At 35.5% G+C, this 16,171-nt stretch overlaps 1 pseudogene; it reads right to left on the bottom strand.

Moving 5' to 3' along the window:
• Positions 1 to 292: 292 nt before the first annotated feature.
• On the bottom strand, positions 293 to 8,055 carry LOC132178168 (MDIS1-interacting receptor like kinase 2-like; annotated as a pseudogene).
• Positions 8,056 to 16,171: the final 8,116 nt, after the last annotated feature.

Below are 16,171 nucleotides of genomic sequence, written 5' to 3'. Positions count from 1 at the left end.
TGACCACTATCCTTATTATTAAAATTTGTTAAATATAGGAAATGAACCAGAAGAAAGATGTCTCATCTTTTGAATTAGGATATGATTTGAAGATGTTATAGTAATACGCATGTTCGGATTGTGTAGATATTAAAGTTGAAGTGGGGTAGCTAAGATATGTTTGGATCCCCTGATAAGTGTCTAGAAAGAAAAGGGTAGAAGGAAAGATCAAAAACAAGAATATAAAAAGAAACAGCACTAGGATGTTAATTAATAACTGGTGGAATAGAATGCATTTTGATCATATTGTCGTTCAGAGAGTTAAAGTTGTGATATCCAACAATTGTCCTAATGTAATGACGTCTAGTGGCTCTGACAGAGGAGGCCTACTTGTTGATAGCTTTTGAGAGACTTGTTGCATTGTCGGCCTCTACTGCTGACTGGCATTTAGGCAAGCAAATGCTATCTTTGCAATGGATAGCACTTCCTCGGTTACTCAACCTCTTGGAGGTGAGAGGCGTTGGTCCAACACTTCCTTCAGTGTGATTTGATGGGAAATTGTCGATGATGATGATCACGACGATATGGAGGAGATGAAGCTGCCTGGATGCCTTCCCATTATCACTTCCAATGCTACCATCCCAAAGCTGTAAACATCGCACTTCTCGTTCACTTCCGTTGTGTAAGCAAACTCTGCAAAGAAGATATTAGCAAATGGTATATATGGATATGATATTGTCCGCTTTGGGTCAAGCCCGCACGGTTTTATTATTAGGTTTATCCCGAAATGCTTCATACCATTTAGAGAGAGCATGCTTTATGAGTGAGTAGCAACTAGTGAGGACAAAGCTTACCTGGAGCTGAATACCCGAGGGTGCCTGCATATGATGTGCAATTGGATGAGTTAGGCTTTAAAATCCTTGTTGTGCCGAAGTCAGAGACGTGGGCTTCATTGTCCAAATCTAGCAGTATGTTATTGCTTGATATGTCTCGATGAATAACAGGAGGTGAGCAGTCGTGGTGCATGTAGGATAAAGCTCTGGCAACACCTCTTACAACTTTCACCCTCCTAATCCAGTCCAATTCCATTGCCTTAACCTCATTGCTCAATATCTTTCTCAAGCTTCCCCCTTCCAAGAACTCATACACCAAATATGAGTATCTTGCATGTGAACAAAACCCGTGAAGCTTTACAATATTCTGGTGTCTTACTTCTGTTAAAGCAGTAATCTCACTGGTAAAGGCTTTTAGGTTAGCCATTATGACATCCTCTGATTGGTGAAGTTTCTTCACAGCAGCAACTTGATCGTTTGGCAACTCAACTCTATAAACTCTTCCACATCCCCCCTCTCCAATGCTATATCTTGAGTTGAATGCCTCTGTTGCTTCAACAATGCTTTGATGTGCTATTTTCCCATCATAGCTCCATATCACAAACATATTTTCATTTTCTGTATCCCTTGGCTCATCATCTATCTTTCTCACTTTTTTGAAACCAACACAGTATATTCCTGCAATGATATATAAAAGAAATAGGGCACCCAAAAGAGAGACTGTGATCAAAATCGCAGCTCGGAGGTTCATCTTTCCACCAGGTCTTTTGCTCAACAAATAGGGCAAGCCTGCAAACCAGTGTTGTTGCCACACAAGCCTCTGTTATGTTCTAGTGCTGCTATTTGTGCCCTGCTGAAAGCTTTGTTGTTAGGAAGAGGTTCCTCCAAATTATTGTATGATATGTCCACGGATGTCAAGCTTAACATTTCATTAAAAGTGGATGGGATCGAGGCAGACAGAAAGTTATGGGACATGTTTAACAATGCTAAGTAGTGTAAATATCCAAGCTCCCATGGTTGGAGGGCAGACGAAAGAGGCCGGAGTTGCTGCTTTATGGCCGGAAGACACCAACAAAAACATAATAAAAAATTAAAAATTAAAAAAAAAAACACCAAGGGAAAGACAAGCAAGAGGGGAGGGGGAGAATAAAAGAGGGGTAGAGGGGGGAGGGGGAGGAGGGTGAGCACCCTCCTCTCCAGATTCATATCTGGTTTCTATTTATGGATACATTATTAATTATTCTTATAGGTGAAAGGGAATCACCATAATGATTAAATTTTTAGTATATCGTAATTTTCACCCAAAGGTGAATTGTGGTAGTGCTACTTATTGTTCGTTGAAAATTATTTTATGTTTGATAACTTAAAGCATTAATGTAGTGAGCATTTATTTAATTGAAGTGTTAGTCATATTTCACTACATTTGCATACTTCATCTGTTGTGGAACAAATTTCTTAGACTAGTTTGAACAAGTTCAGTTTCACCTTATTTGGTACTCCAAACTGAGAAATCGTTTACTATTACTGATTCAAGCAGTGCGGAAGAAAAGACTGTATACAAGTCTCGATAGATTGAGCATTATGTTTAAGTGAATGAGCATAGCAAATAATATTAAGTAATTACTTCCTAACAAGGGAAGAACGTTTTGGTTCAGCTAACTAGACCCTTGTTATGACATTGATGGCTGAACTTACTACCATGAAATTTAATGGTAGAAATGGGGATGCATGAGCATATCCTTGAAATGACACATCTATCTACTAAATTGAACAAGTTGTGTGCAAATTTAAATAACTCATAAGCGCACGAGTCGTGTGTAATAAAGTGTGTGCAAGTGTGAGGTTGAACTATAAGGAGTTGTGTGTTCGAGTGATTTTGTTGTGCAAAATTAAAATAAACAAAATAAAATGATTAAAAACAATTAATGGAAAAACACTAAGGTTTTCGGAATCCACCTCGCCAAATCAAACAACACATTCTTGCATTTTATACATACAACCGACAAACAATAGGTTTTATACATTGTTCAAAGTTTGTAAAAATGCATATTAAATCATTCGATGAATCCAACCGTTAAACGAATCACAACGAATATCCAATTGAGATCAAATCATCCACTGTATCCATTTGATATACGAATCACAATGGATATCCGTTCTCAATCGAATCATTCGATGTATCCATGGATGAAACACAACGAATATCAAACTTTTTATGAATAAAAGACAGAACATTCAATCAAATGAAATTAATCAAGCAATTGAATTGAATTCGAACAACAATTTGATTAAACATCGGAATTGTATAAATAAAATGACAAGAATGTGTTGGTTTATCAATGACGAAGCTTCATCTTCAACCTTAGTTGAAGGTTTTAACCTCTCATGATTACAAAACTCATATCAAAATGAATTAAAACCATAAGAAACGTAAAACTTACAAAGAGAAATGTAGCAAAAGCCCTAGAACAACAAAAAGTCAAAAATATGCTTTCTACGACGCCTCCCAACGTGTGTTTTACAAAAGAAAAAGTGATATAAATACTAAAACCTAGGGCTTCAACACTAACAGGTCAGCACGGGTGCACTCGATTGCACAATATGTGCGCTCGAGTGCACTCGAGCATGGGTCAGGGCTCTGCGGCGCAGCAGTTAGGCGCTGCAAGTTTGGGTGATTACACGAGTGTGCTCGAGCGCACTTCCAGAGATGCTCTTCTTCAACTTCTTTACGATTTTCACACTAAAGATCGTAGTTTTCTCTCAATGACCTGCAAAAGTTGAACTAAACATAGCCTCGTTAATGAAATGTCTTTTTGACTCACCATTTTTTGGTAGAGAAAAGTATTTTATTACTTTTATTAATGACTTTTTACATTACAGTTATATCTATTTGTTGCATAAAAGAATCTCAGGTAGTGGATGACTTCAAGGTATACATTATTGAGGTTAAAAGACAATTAGATAGAAGAGTAAAGGTTGTCAAATTAGATAGCGGTGGTGAGTATTATGGAAGCTATGATGGATCGGGTCAATGCCTACCCCATTTGCTAAACTCTTTGAAAAGTATGGCATTTGTACACATTACACTATACTAGGTACGTCTCAACATAATGAAGTAGCTAAATGGCATAATCGTACTCTAATGGATATGGTTAGTAATTTCTCTTTACCCATTTCATTGTGGTTGGAAGCCCTTAAGACCGCATTATATTTATTAGATAGATTTTCTACTAAAGTAGTTTTATAGACTCCTTTTGAACAGTAGACTGAAGACACCTACATGTTTGGGGTTGTCTAGAAAAGGCTAGAATTTACAATCCACATGAAAGAAAATTGGATTTCAAAACAATTAGTAGTTACTTTATTGATTATCTAGACAAATTCAAAGGGTATAGATTTTAAAGACCTACATGTAGTACGAAAATTGTTGAAACCGGTAATGCCCAATTTCTTGAGAATGGTGAAATCAGTGGGAGAAATAAACTACAAAATGTGGTTATTCAAGAATGTTAGGGTACAAGTCCCACTACCCATAATTTCTAAAGAAGTTGATTCTAGAGTTGTATAATCGTTTGACAAACGTGGAATAATAAGTTAATGATCGGTCACTCCATGATGAGATTATCACCAATTATAGAAAAATCAAAAGAAATAGCGTTAATGAGGTCGGAAAGAAAACAAAGATTCGTCATTTCAAATGATTATGTGGTTTATTTACAGGAATCTAATTTTGATATAGGGGTGAATAAGGACCTGGTTTCATTTTCATAAGCCATAGAAATTAATGATTTAGTTAAATGCATTGATGCCATGAATGATGAGTTGAAATCAATCGACCAAAGTAAAGTCTATGACATCGTTGAATTGCTTGAAGAATATAAGATAGTCAGGTGTAAATGGGTCTTCAAGACCAAGTGCGACTCCCATGGCAATATTGAACGACATAAAGGCAAGCTTGTGGGCAAAGGTTTTAACTCAAAAAGGAGGCATTAATTATAAGGTGTCTTTCTTTCCCGTATCCAAGGACTCACTTAGAATCATTATGGCTTTGGTAGCTTGGTAGCTCATTATGATTTAGAGTTGTACCAAATGAATAGAAGTTTAAAGGAGGAAGTCTATATGGACCAACCTGAACGCTTCTCAATAAAGGAAATAGAGCACATGGTTTGCAAATTAAATAAGTCAATATATGGACTTAAACAATCTTTCACGCAATGGTATCTTAAGTTCAATGACCTGATTACTTCCTTCAATTTGAAGGAAAACACTGTTGATCTATGTATATACTTGAAGATTAGTGGTAGCAAGTTTTTGTTCCTGATTCTATATGTTGACGACATTTTGCTTGCTAGTAGTGATCTTGGTTTGTTGCACAAAACCAAGAAATTTCTCTCTAAGAACTATGAAATGAAAGATATGGGTGAGACAACCTATGTGATAGGAATATAAATATTTCAAGATCGATCACGTAGTTTGTTAGGGTTATCTCAATAACGATATATTGAAAGAGTTTTAGAGAGATTTGGCATGGAGAACTATTCAAGTAGTGCTGCTCAAATTCAGGAAAAGGGATAAGTTTAGTCTTATGCAATGTCGAAAAATGATGGAAACCTCACGCTTCTACTGTAAGAAACCTGATGTATGCATAGACTTGTATTAGACCAGAAGTCAATTTTGCAGTTGGTATGTTGGGTAGATACCAAAATGATCCTAAAATGAGAAAGCTACAAAGAATTGATGAGGTACTTGTGAGGAATAAAAGATTTTATGCTCATTTTTAAGAGGTCTAATCATTTAGAGATGATTGATTACTCTAATTCAGACTCTACTGAATTTGTGGCATGCTTTGAGGCCACATTTCATTTATTATGGTTGCAGAACTTTGTCTCAGGACTTGGAATTGTCAACATTAATGCCAAGTCGCTGAGAATTTATTGTAATAATTCTACATTTATGTTTTTCTCCAAGAACGACAAATATTCTAAAGGCGTTATAAGCATATGAAGCTTAAATATTTTGTCATTATGTAGAAAATTCAGAAACAGCGAGTGCCTATAGAACATATTAATAAAGAGCTCATGATTGCAAATCCATTAAAAGGTTACCAACAAAGACATTTAAGGAACATGTTAACATAATGAGTCTTGATTGTAACCCATAGTGCCCATAATGTTTATGGATTGCATAATGTTTATATATGTTATTAGACACTTTTGAGATCTCATTAAATATGCTTCTGATTTTCCTGTTTTCCATTTTATACGTACATATAAGATTGGATGAATGACAACAGGAATAGTCTTTGAAAAAAGACATTTGTGGACCGTTTTTTAGACACTTCTCATTTATGAACCATGATTGAACAGGTTGCTAGTGTTGTGGTCCATGGAAGGGACTATGTCGTCTTTTGATGTACAACCGCCATGACTCACACTAGTAGGTTGTTTAATTATGGTATTTAGGATTACCAAATTAAAGTAAGGATGAATTAAAATTTTGTGCACCTAATGTTAACCTCATTGAGTCTAAAACAATATTAGTCATATGGGCCAAGTGGGAGAATGTAAGAATTTAATGTCTCACATGACATGGCACATATGAGTATTTATTAGACTCCTAAAGTTATGAGATTATTTAATCCGAAGTGGTTTCCTATTAAATTAACTCTTACTTTGATGGGAAGTTGAGTTATAAAGGAACAAAGGAAACCGGTCATATTTCTACCTTATAAATGTACGCAATTTCCATCATCTTTGTGTATCTTAAGTGGGTCAAGCGAGAGAAACCGATTTCTAGTGTTTATGCTTTCAAAAGAAGAATTAAAGAAGCAAAATATTCTCGTATGTTTCTTTTTATTAATTTACTGTGAAATTCATAATAGTTACGATCTTGTAAGTTATAGTATATTATGTCAATTTTATGTTTTACATCACTTAGACAAAAATTTTGCTAAGAGAATGACACACTTCAATAGTAAAGATGTAGCTAGGTAAATATTTTTCTTCTATATATGCTTCCGTTCTTTTCTTTCCCTTTCATATTATATTATTTTATATTTAACATAAAAGTCTACATGTAAAGATCTCACGGCCAACATTGGCCTTTCATATATAACACTTTTGTTCATAGTTTATAGGCCCATAATTTCTTAATTTGTTGTTGAAAGAGATGTGTGAGGCGAACTATGCTAGAGCGTAAAACTATTGTGTAAAATTACTATAATATATTTAAGGTTAGTCCTCTCCCTCGCTTGAATGCTTCAATGATTAGTGGTGACTGGTGAGTGAAATTCGATTGCAAAAGAGAAATGTCTAAGTAAACTTTTTTTGTAAATAATATCTACGTAGAATCAGAATAAAACCATAAGGAATTGTAACATTTTTCATTACGAAACTATAATTCGATTGAAGCCAAAAAACACCAAAAAAAATTGTAGCAATTCTCATTGCAAAACTATAATACCATTGATGCCAAAAAGTATGCGAACCATTACCAGAGACATAGCTATCCTTTTTTTTTTCTAAGCAAATTGGGAAAGGGGTACAAGTGATCAAAAGACCGAAAAGGGGTGGGCTCCCCTACAACATAGCCAAGCTTGAAAAATAATAGTGCTAGTAAACGTAACAAAGTAGGAAATGGGCCAAATAAAATAGCTCGGTCCTCTCAAAGGGGCCGTATAAAGCGGTTTTAAAGACAAAAAGAGTATAGGAAGGATCACAAACCTCAAGAGGTTCATAAACTCTAATAACAGGTGTAAGAACCTCAAAAGGTCCAAACTCAACTGTACCGCCAACAAGGAACAATATCAACCTCCTGAAGGAAGTCGATCTAGGAGCGGCAATGGTAAGATCCGGATCTGGAGCCGAAGAAAAGGGAGTACTGACTTCGGTAGCATTAGTCACCAGAACAGAAATCAACCCCAAGTTCAAAGGGAAACTAAAACCCACAAAACCAAAGCAAAACAACAAAAAATATAAGGTAACAAATGGAACAACAGAAAATACAAGGAACAGATGGAACAACAACAGAAAAATAAACACAAGCGGAAAAACAGTAGAAAACCCCAACAAACAACAGGGATGGCAGTGATGAAGGAAAAGGAGCAGCCAAGAGGAACCATAGACCAGGGCGTGTGCATCACGCGCCGGCGCATGAAGCTCATGCTCCAACACATGCTGGGCAAATGACTGATCGGGAAGTGCGGTGGAGAGCTAGGCAGCCGCTGATGATGGTGGACTGGCATGTGTAGACCTGGGTTAGCCTTAGGAAAGCAGATCGGGTTTTAAAGAAAACCCATCTAAGAACCAAACTCGATCCAAGATGAACGGTCGAAAATGGCGAGCAGCGGCACAGGGGAGTGGCGGGGATGTGAACGACCATGGAGGATGGCACCCTAGGGCAGCGGAGCAGTGGTCGGAAGGTGGAGCAAAAAATCTGTGCTGAAGGGTGACAAAAAGACCAAAGAAGCATGTAGAAAAAAAAACTTGCCGGAGAAGAAGAGGAAAAGGAAAAGGAAAAGGAAAAGGAGAGGAAAGGCTTCCCCCTCCCTTGACAACCACAATGATGGTGGTAGAAGGCCTCACAAGGAGGTGGATTTTCTCTACTTAGAGAGAAGGAAGAGCTTATTAGTGATTTTAGCCAATAACCGCTAACCGGAACCGGGTTTTCACCCCTAACCATAGCCACCAAAGTTAAAAGGTGTTAAATTACTACTTTTCCTAAAAGGTTAAGTTGATAGAAGAAGTAAATTACAACAATTTATTATCATTCCAAAAACATGAAAAATGCAAAAACGTTGATTTTTTTTTTTAATATAGTAAATGGAAAATGACATCGTAGCCACCAAATTTAAAAAATGTTAAATTACCACTTTTCAAAAAAGTTTCAGCTGACAAGAAGAGATAAATTTAATTATTTAATCAATACTTTAACACTTCTTCTCACGTATAGGTTAAAACTCTCTTTTAATAGGTGAGATCCAACATGTGGAATATTTAATTTAAATAGGGGGTGAATTGACGGAGCTAAGGTTCAATCCGAGGACCTCTGTCTCTAATACATTGTTAAATTGCCACTTTTCTAAAGCTTAAGCTAATAGCAAGAGATAAATTTAATCATTTAATCAATACTTTAACAAAAACGTTAATACACTAGTTGTAACGCTCTTGGTCCGTTAAAGACATGTGTCACAATGTAAATGGTGTTTATGTGGCTTATTAATTAATTCTGTCAACTTTGCTAACGGTATGGACCTATTTATTTATTTATTTTGCTTATCCAATTAGTATTTAGTCACTTCTTAAACCCGAATGAGCTATTTGTCAAAACTGGACCTAAAAAAAAAAAAATGGTGAAAGGGTGAGCAAAAAGACTTAGTATATAAGTAAAATCCTCAACTAAGAAAAAGTTTGGGTTAAATTCATTTTTTTCTTGAGAAATCACATTAAAGCATTTTTGTTTCTTATATATATATATAAACAATCTCTTCATATGGCCTATATTTGCACACAACTACACCACGTATGTTGAGGTTGCGAGATCCAACCTTTGAGGATCCAACAACAAATGTGGCCTTGGGAGTGCCTTCTAAAACTCTAGCTTTTGGTTAACTAGCTAGTTGTAGTTTTAATATGTTGTTATGTTATCGAATGTTAGTTGGTAGCATCAAACGTTCGATGCTATGAGGAAACCCTAAAATTTTAAATCCTTTATTGGTACACTCGTGCTTGGATTTCATTTTATTTTTAACAAAAGTTCAATACTTGAATAGTTTGAAATTTAAAAGTTCCAATGAGTTGTAGCCTCTGTAACGTTTTGTATAAAATTATCACAAAGATGTTAGCAAATAGATTGAAGGTAATTCTTCCACATATTATCTCGTTTAACCAAAGTGCTTTCAAATTTGGGAGGCTTATTTTTGATAATATTCTAGCAGCTTATGAAACACTACATTTGATGCATACAAGAATGTGGGGAAAGGTAGGCTTTATAGCTTTAAAGCTATATATGAGTAAAGCATACGATAGGGTTGAGTGGGATTTTTTGGAAGAAGCTATGCGAAGGACGAGTTTTGCTAACAGATTGATGGGTTGCAAATAGGGGGTAGATGAATTGGGTGATTGTTGGTAGAAATGGAATGAAAGATGTTATTGATAGAATCTCCACTTGAGGTAGGAGGCACCATTACACATACGTGTGAGTGAATAACTGCATACCTTCTCATAATCTCCTGACAATATAAATAGACTAAGGCTCCTAATTAGACTAGAGCTCCTATTACGACTCCTACTGGACATGAACAACCCCTATCTTAATAAATGACTAATACTTGAATATAACATAGTTACTTCTTCTGAGAGTTATCTTATCTTTCTCCCTTATCTCTTGCTCTTATCTCTCTCCCTTATCTCCTGCTCCTCTGAGAGTTATCTTTACCTCTCTCTTATCTCATGCTTGAGCTAATCCAAATACCTTGGATTAGGTTTCCTTATCCTCTGTATACGACCCTCATCACAAATGGATTGAGTTAATAATGTGCTGCATTATGTTTGTAAAGTACGCTATTATTATCAAAGGGCAACTAGTGGGGAGAATTTGTCCTTCTCGTGGGATAAGATAAGGGGACCCTTCATCCCCTTATTTGTTTATAATTTGTGTGGAGATGCTGGGTTCACTCCTTTAACTCAATGAAAGATTGGGATTGCTAACGGGTGTGCCAACCTCTAAAAATGGCTCACAGTTAAATCATTTATTTTTTCCAGATGATAGATTACTATTTTGTAAGGCCAATCCTTTGGAATGGTGCTGATTGTCAAAGTTACTGGAACGATATGAGAAGGCATCAGAGCAAAAACTCAACAGAGACAAAACCTCAATTTTTTTAAGCAAAAATACTAGTCAAGAAGCTAGAGATATTATTTTTCAGTTCTCTGGTATTCTAGCTACGCAGAGATATGATAAATATTTGGGGCTAATGGCTCTTGTTGAGAAGTCCCGAATGAAAGAATTTTAAAGCATTAAAGATAGAGTGTGGAAGCAATAAAATGTCTGGAAATCAAAATTTTTAACTGAGGCTGGCAAGGAAATATTACTGAAAGTTGTGGTCTAAGCGAGTCCAACATACAATATGAGCGTCTTCCTACTAACAAAGGGACTCTGCAAGGAGTTAAATTATATGATGCAAAAATTCAGGTGGGGGCACAAGGAAAATGGGTCCAAGGTTCACGAGATGAGTTGGGAGAAGATGGGTTTTTCCAAGGCAAGAGGAGGTATGGGTTTTAGAGATTTAATTTATTTTAATAAGCCCGGTTCGCAAAACAGTGTTGGAGAATTATGCAGGATCCTAATAGTTTGGTAGCAAAATATTTCTCAGGTGGTTCTATTTTGGAGGCATCACTAGTTAAATGGCCGTCATATGCTTGAAGTATTTTTTTTGACATGTGAATTATTAAAGGACGAACTCATTTGATGTATTGGGGATGGAAAGACTATTAAAGTTTGGGGTTATAAATGGCTGCCAACTTCGTCAACTTATGCGGAGCAAACACCGAGGACAATATTAGCGGAAGATGCCAAGGTAAAGGAATTCATAAACCAAGATTCAAAGTGGTGGAATGTGTCCTTAATAGAAGAAATTTTTAAGGAAGAGGCGGAGCTAATTTGTCAAATACCAATGAATAGAGAATATTTATCCCTTCTTCTTGCTGTATTTCTTGTCCATCACAGTCCTAGACTGCATCATATAGCCCATAGACTGTGTTGATATGGAGATCGAGGCACTACTTCAGGAATGTTCACAATATAGAGTGCCTATCATTTACCAAAAGAAAGAACTACAGCGTGGGAAATGATCACAAAGTTCTAGATACAACATTTGGAAAATATTACAGAACTTGCAAGTGCCCAATCCCGTTAAAGTATTTTTTATGGCGGGTGTGCAATGATATCCTCCCAACATAAGAGAATTTGAAGAAGAGAGGTACTGTTAACGAATCTAGTTGCATTTTTTGTACTCGGAAAAGTGAAAAATGTCTTATATGTATGGAGTTATCCCTCGGCTTTTGATGTTTGGGGGCCCATGGCAAAAATGTGTAAAAGAGTTTAGTTGAAGGAGTCAACTTTGTAGATGTCATGGAGAGTTGGATTGACCGGCTTAGAAGAAATGCAGTATTTCATGGGGTTTTTTTTACTCATCCAAGAGTTGACTTCCCCTCTACTAGCGTTCAAAACTGTAAATGCAATGCTTGATGGAAATGAGAATTTAAGTTAGGTTGCAATGCAGTTAAAATGGAAGAGCCTGCTGCAAGGGTTGTATAAAATAAATTGGGATGTATCCATTGACTTGTCACAAGGTGTACGAGTATTGGCTTGATAGCGAGAGATTATCATGATTAGGTGATTGCAGCTAGAAGCCACACACATTACTATATATCAGAACCAGTGGTGGCAGAACCGATGAGTGCGTTCAGTGCTGTAGAATCCTATCATGATGTGAGGCTTCATAATGTTATTATGGAGACTGATTTGCTACTAGTTGTAAATGCGATAAAAGATTACAAACAAAATTGGAGTAGGTATGGGCAAATCATGGAGGATATGAAAAGGGTGCTACGAGCACTAGGAAGCTAGCAGATATGTTCTACAAAGAGAGAAACCAATTATGCTGCTCATGGTCTAGCAAAAGCGGTAATGAAACAAATTATGGATCATGTATGGATATTCTTAGTTGTATCCATGAAATTGTAACCTTAGAGCGTTTTGCTCTATTTTCTTAAAGCTTTAATTTTAGAGATTTCATAAATGAACGAAGATTAAAAATTTTTGACAAAAAAAAAAAAACCAAACGAACCAAACAAGCCCTTTCCCTAAATCGGGTTGGAAGCAAACAAAAAATAAAATAAAGGAAAAGAGTAATACCCTTGCAACAAAGCATCTGTTTAGTATTTAGTTATTATTTCGATAAGGAAAAAGAGTAACCCACATATGACGTGTTGTTATTAATATATGACTTTCAAAAATGACAATAAGGATTTTTCACATCATTTTAGGACGCTAGCTAAGATTACATATCAGCTCTTACTCCACGTCAAATTCTCGCAAAGTGCTTCCAAATAGTGGTGAGGAAGATAAAAATGAGGGAGGTTATGCATAGAGTAAAATTTTGAGGGTAGAAGATATTAGATTAATTTACTGTAGCAGTATGACTTGAAGTAAGGGCTGATGTGTAATCTTAGCCGGTATCGTAAAACTTAAAATGATATAAAAATTCTAGTTGTCAGTTTTTAAAGTTAGAAATTAATAATAACACATGTCGCATTTTTATTGGATATGAGGTGACAAAATAATAGATTCTGTTAAGTTACTTAATGGAAATTGATTTCATGGAGCAAACTGTTATTTTGGCCTACCTAGAGGACCTATAAATTATTTTGTATACCACAGGAAGTGATTTGTAATTTAGACCAACTACAGGAACCTATAAATTATTTTTTTTACCATATAGAGTGATTTGTAATTTAGGCCAACCACATGGACCAATTTTACAGAGTAATTCTAGAAATCCATCTTGTGTCACTCTTGAGTCCCTTCCAGAATGATGAAGCTATTAAATTCACCATTTAATCAAAATTCAATAATGATCAATCACAAGCTCAATGGCGATTTTAATAACTGTTGTGCAAATTTTAATATACTCGCAAGTGTATGAATCGTTTACAATATAATGTTTTGCAAGTGCGAGGTCAAACCCACAAGGAATTGTGTTTTTGAAAAAACAACTTATATTTAAACTAATTCTATCATAACCTAGTTCCAAAAAGAGTTTGAATTGGGGTTTTTGAAAGAAAAAAAAAAAAAAAAAAAAGACAAAGCATAAACTAAATAAAATAAACTAAGAGATAAAATACTAAGGTTTGGGAATCCACATCCACACTCACCGAATCATAACAACATACTTCCACGTTCATCAATATTAATCTGAAGTTCTCACAATTAAAATCTTAGATATGTTTTACTATGCTTCAAACAATTAATCAAAACCGTCCCTTGTATCCAGTCATTCCATAAATCACAAAAGGAATCCAATATCAATTAAATCATCACATGTATCCGTAAATCACAAAAGATATCCAATTTTAATTAAAACACCAAATGTATCCGTAGAACAAATCACAAGGGATATCCAATTTTTAGGCAAATAAAATCAAGCAATCAATTATGTGAAATTATCTCAAATCATCAAGTGTATCCTTGAATCACAAAAGATATCCAAGAATCAATCCACAAATTGAAAAATAAGTAAAACAATTGAAATATTAAACCCAATAAAATCAGATAAATAAATACTTACATAAAAGTGTTGTTGTTCTTCATCGGTGAGGCTTCATCCCCAGCCTTAGTTGGAAATTTAGCTCCACATAAAAATAAAATCTAAACCTAAACCTAAAACCTAAAGAAAATCTAAACTAAAGAGAGAAAAGCTGTGAAATTTTTTTCTCCAAACTTGTCTAATTTTTCTTGAATGCATAAAGGTCTATTTATAGGCTTAGGAAAGTCCTAGAAGCCCTAGTAAACCTAGATAATTCGGAGGCCTGTCTCCCAATACAAATATAAGTTTGAAATCCCAATCCGATTTGGAAAAGGAGTCTTTGCCGCATTCTGTCTGCTTGAGTGTGCTCGAGCGCATGGCCAGTGCACTCGATCGCACGCATGCCTACGTTCCTTCCTCTGCGGCGCAACGCTAGCATGCTGCTACTGTCTTGTGGTCGTGGGTGAGCTCGGGCGCCACCCATCTGGGATCAAACGCACATGCGCTCGAGTGCTGGATGCTGCGCTCGATCCTACCTTGGATGGCTTTGTCCAGCTTTCTTCCAAACTTTGCATTTTTCTCTTTAAAGCTGAAGTTTTTCTTCAACAACTTATAAAACACTAAAAACACAAAACTAACACAAAACATTAGATTACGACACAGTGAAAGGATTAACCAATGTAAATTAAGGGGTCCAAATATGTAATATTTAGCACACATCAAACACCCCCAAACAAACATTTTGCGAGTCCCTTGGCAAAACAAAAATAAAATAAAATAAAATGAAAGCAATAAACCCAAGTCCTCTGTCGTGAGAGAGACGATTACATTTGACATATGCAACAAGCCTTTTAAACCCTTAGGCATCCCTAGTGGACGAGTAAAGTCTCGTGAGGGTTTAACAGGAATAATACCCACAAACATTGCAGCATTATGTTGTTAACAAGAAAGAATTTTCACACAAAATATGGTTCTTATTCATGAGCAAACTTAAAAAAACAAACATCATCATCATAGTCAAAAGATAATCCAGAATCAGATCATTCATAAATGGACAATTTAGACATCATATGTTATGAAAAGTACAAAGTGAAATTAGCATATAATCATAAAGCTTTCATTTTAAACTCAAAATAAGTTCAACAAAATTTGTAAGAATTCCTAACAGATGAAATAACCAAGGCAAGATATGCATTTTTTTTCTTTTTTATTCACAGGCTATGCAATGTCTAACTCTCTTAAACTTTCTAATTGACCCATGGAGCAAGTGTTAGGCCAGTGACTTCCAAACCAAATGATTTTAGGGAACTAGATGTAGAACATCCCTAAGGGATTATTAACTCAAGTCAAAAAGGCTACGAAGCCAACTTTGCCATACCATAAATCAACTTGAACTTCACACCTTTATACGCGAACACTCAATGCTTAATGAGGCAAAAATTCCGGTTACTCAGTGAAAAACTCAACATGATCTTTTTTCCTTTTTTTTTAATTTTTTTTTAATTTTTTTTTTTTTATTTTTTATCTTGCTAGCCAAGGTTATTCATCAATAGATCATCTAACAAATATCAAACGGAACAAGATTAAGCTAAAACATCATACCTCACAAAAAACATGCTACTGTGCTCATAAAAATTTATCTCAAAACAAATGAAATCTCTTTTACCCAAAAATAAGTCAAAGGACTCAGACTCCTAATGACATAATGATGTATTCAACCATTTAAGCAAGCCAATGAAATGCAAACCACAGTCATAGTTTAACTTAAACTTTACAATAGCATAGCACAATTTTTTTCTTTAATTTTTTAGAACAAAAAGACAAATAAAAATAAACTGACAAAGTGTCTTTCCATACCCCGAACGTGATTTACACATTGTCCCCAATGTGTAAGGAAATCTAAGTGTGAACAAGGTCAAGGCGTCTGTTGTGCCAAATATCTACCATAATTAATAGGAAAATACTTGGTACGTTTCACTCGCAAGTGCACGAGATCAAAACGATAGTATAAGGTGCAAGTACGAGATCATTCCCACAAGGATTGTTGATTTTA

This window comes from Corylus avellana, chromosome 4, assembly GCF_965113065.1.
Source record: "Corylus avellana chromosome 4, dhCorAvel1.hap1.2, whole genome shotgun sequence".
NCBI classification, from domain to species: Eukaryota; Viridiplantae; Streptophyta; class Magnoliopsida; order Fagales; family Betulaceae; genus Corylus; species Corylus avellana.
This window is presented reverse-complemented; position numbering and strand designations above follow the sequence as displayed.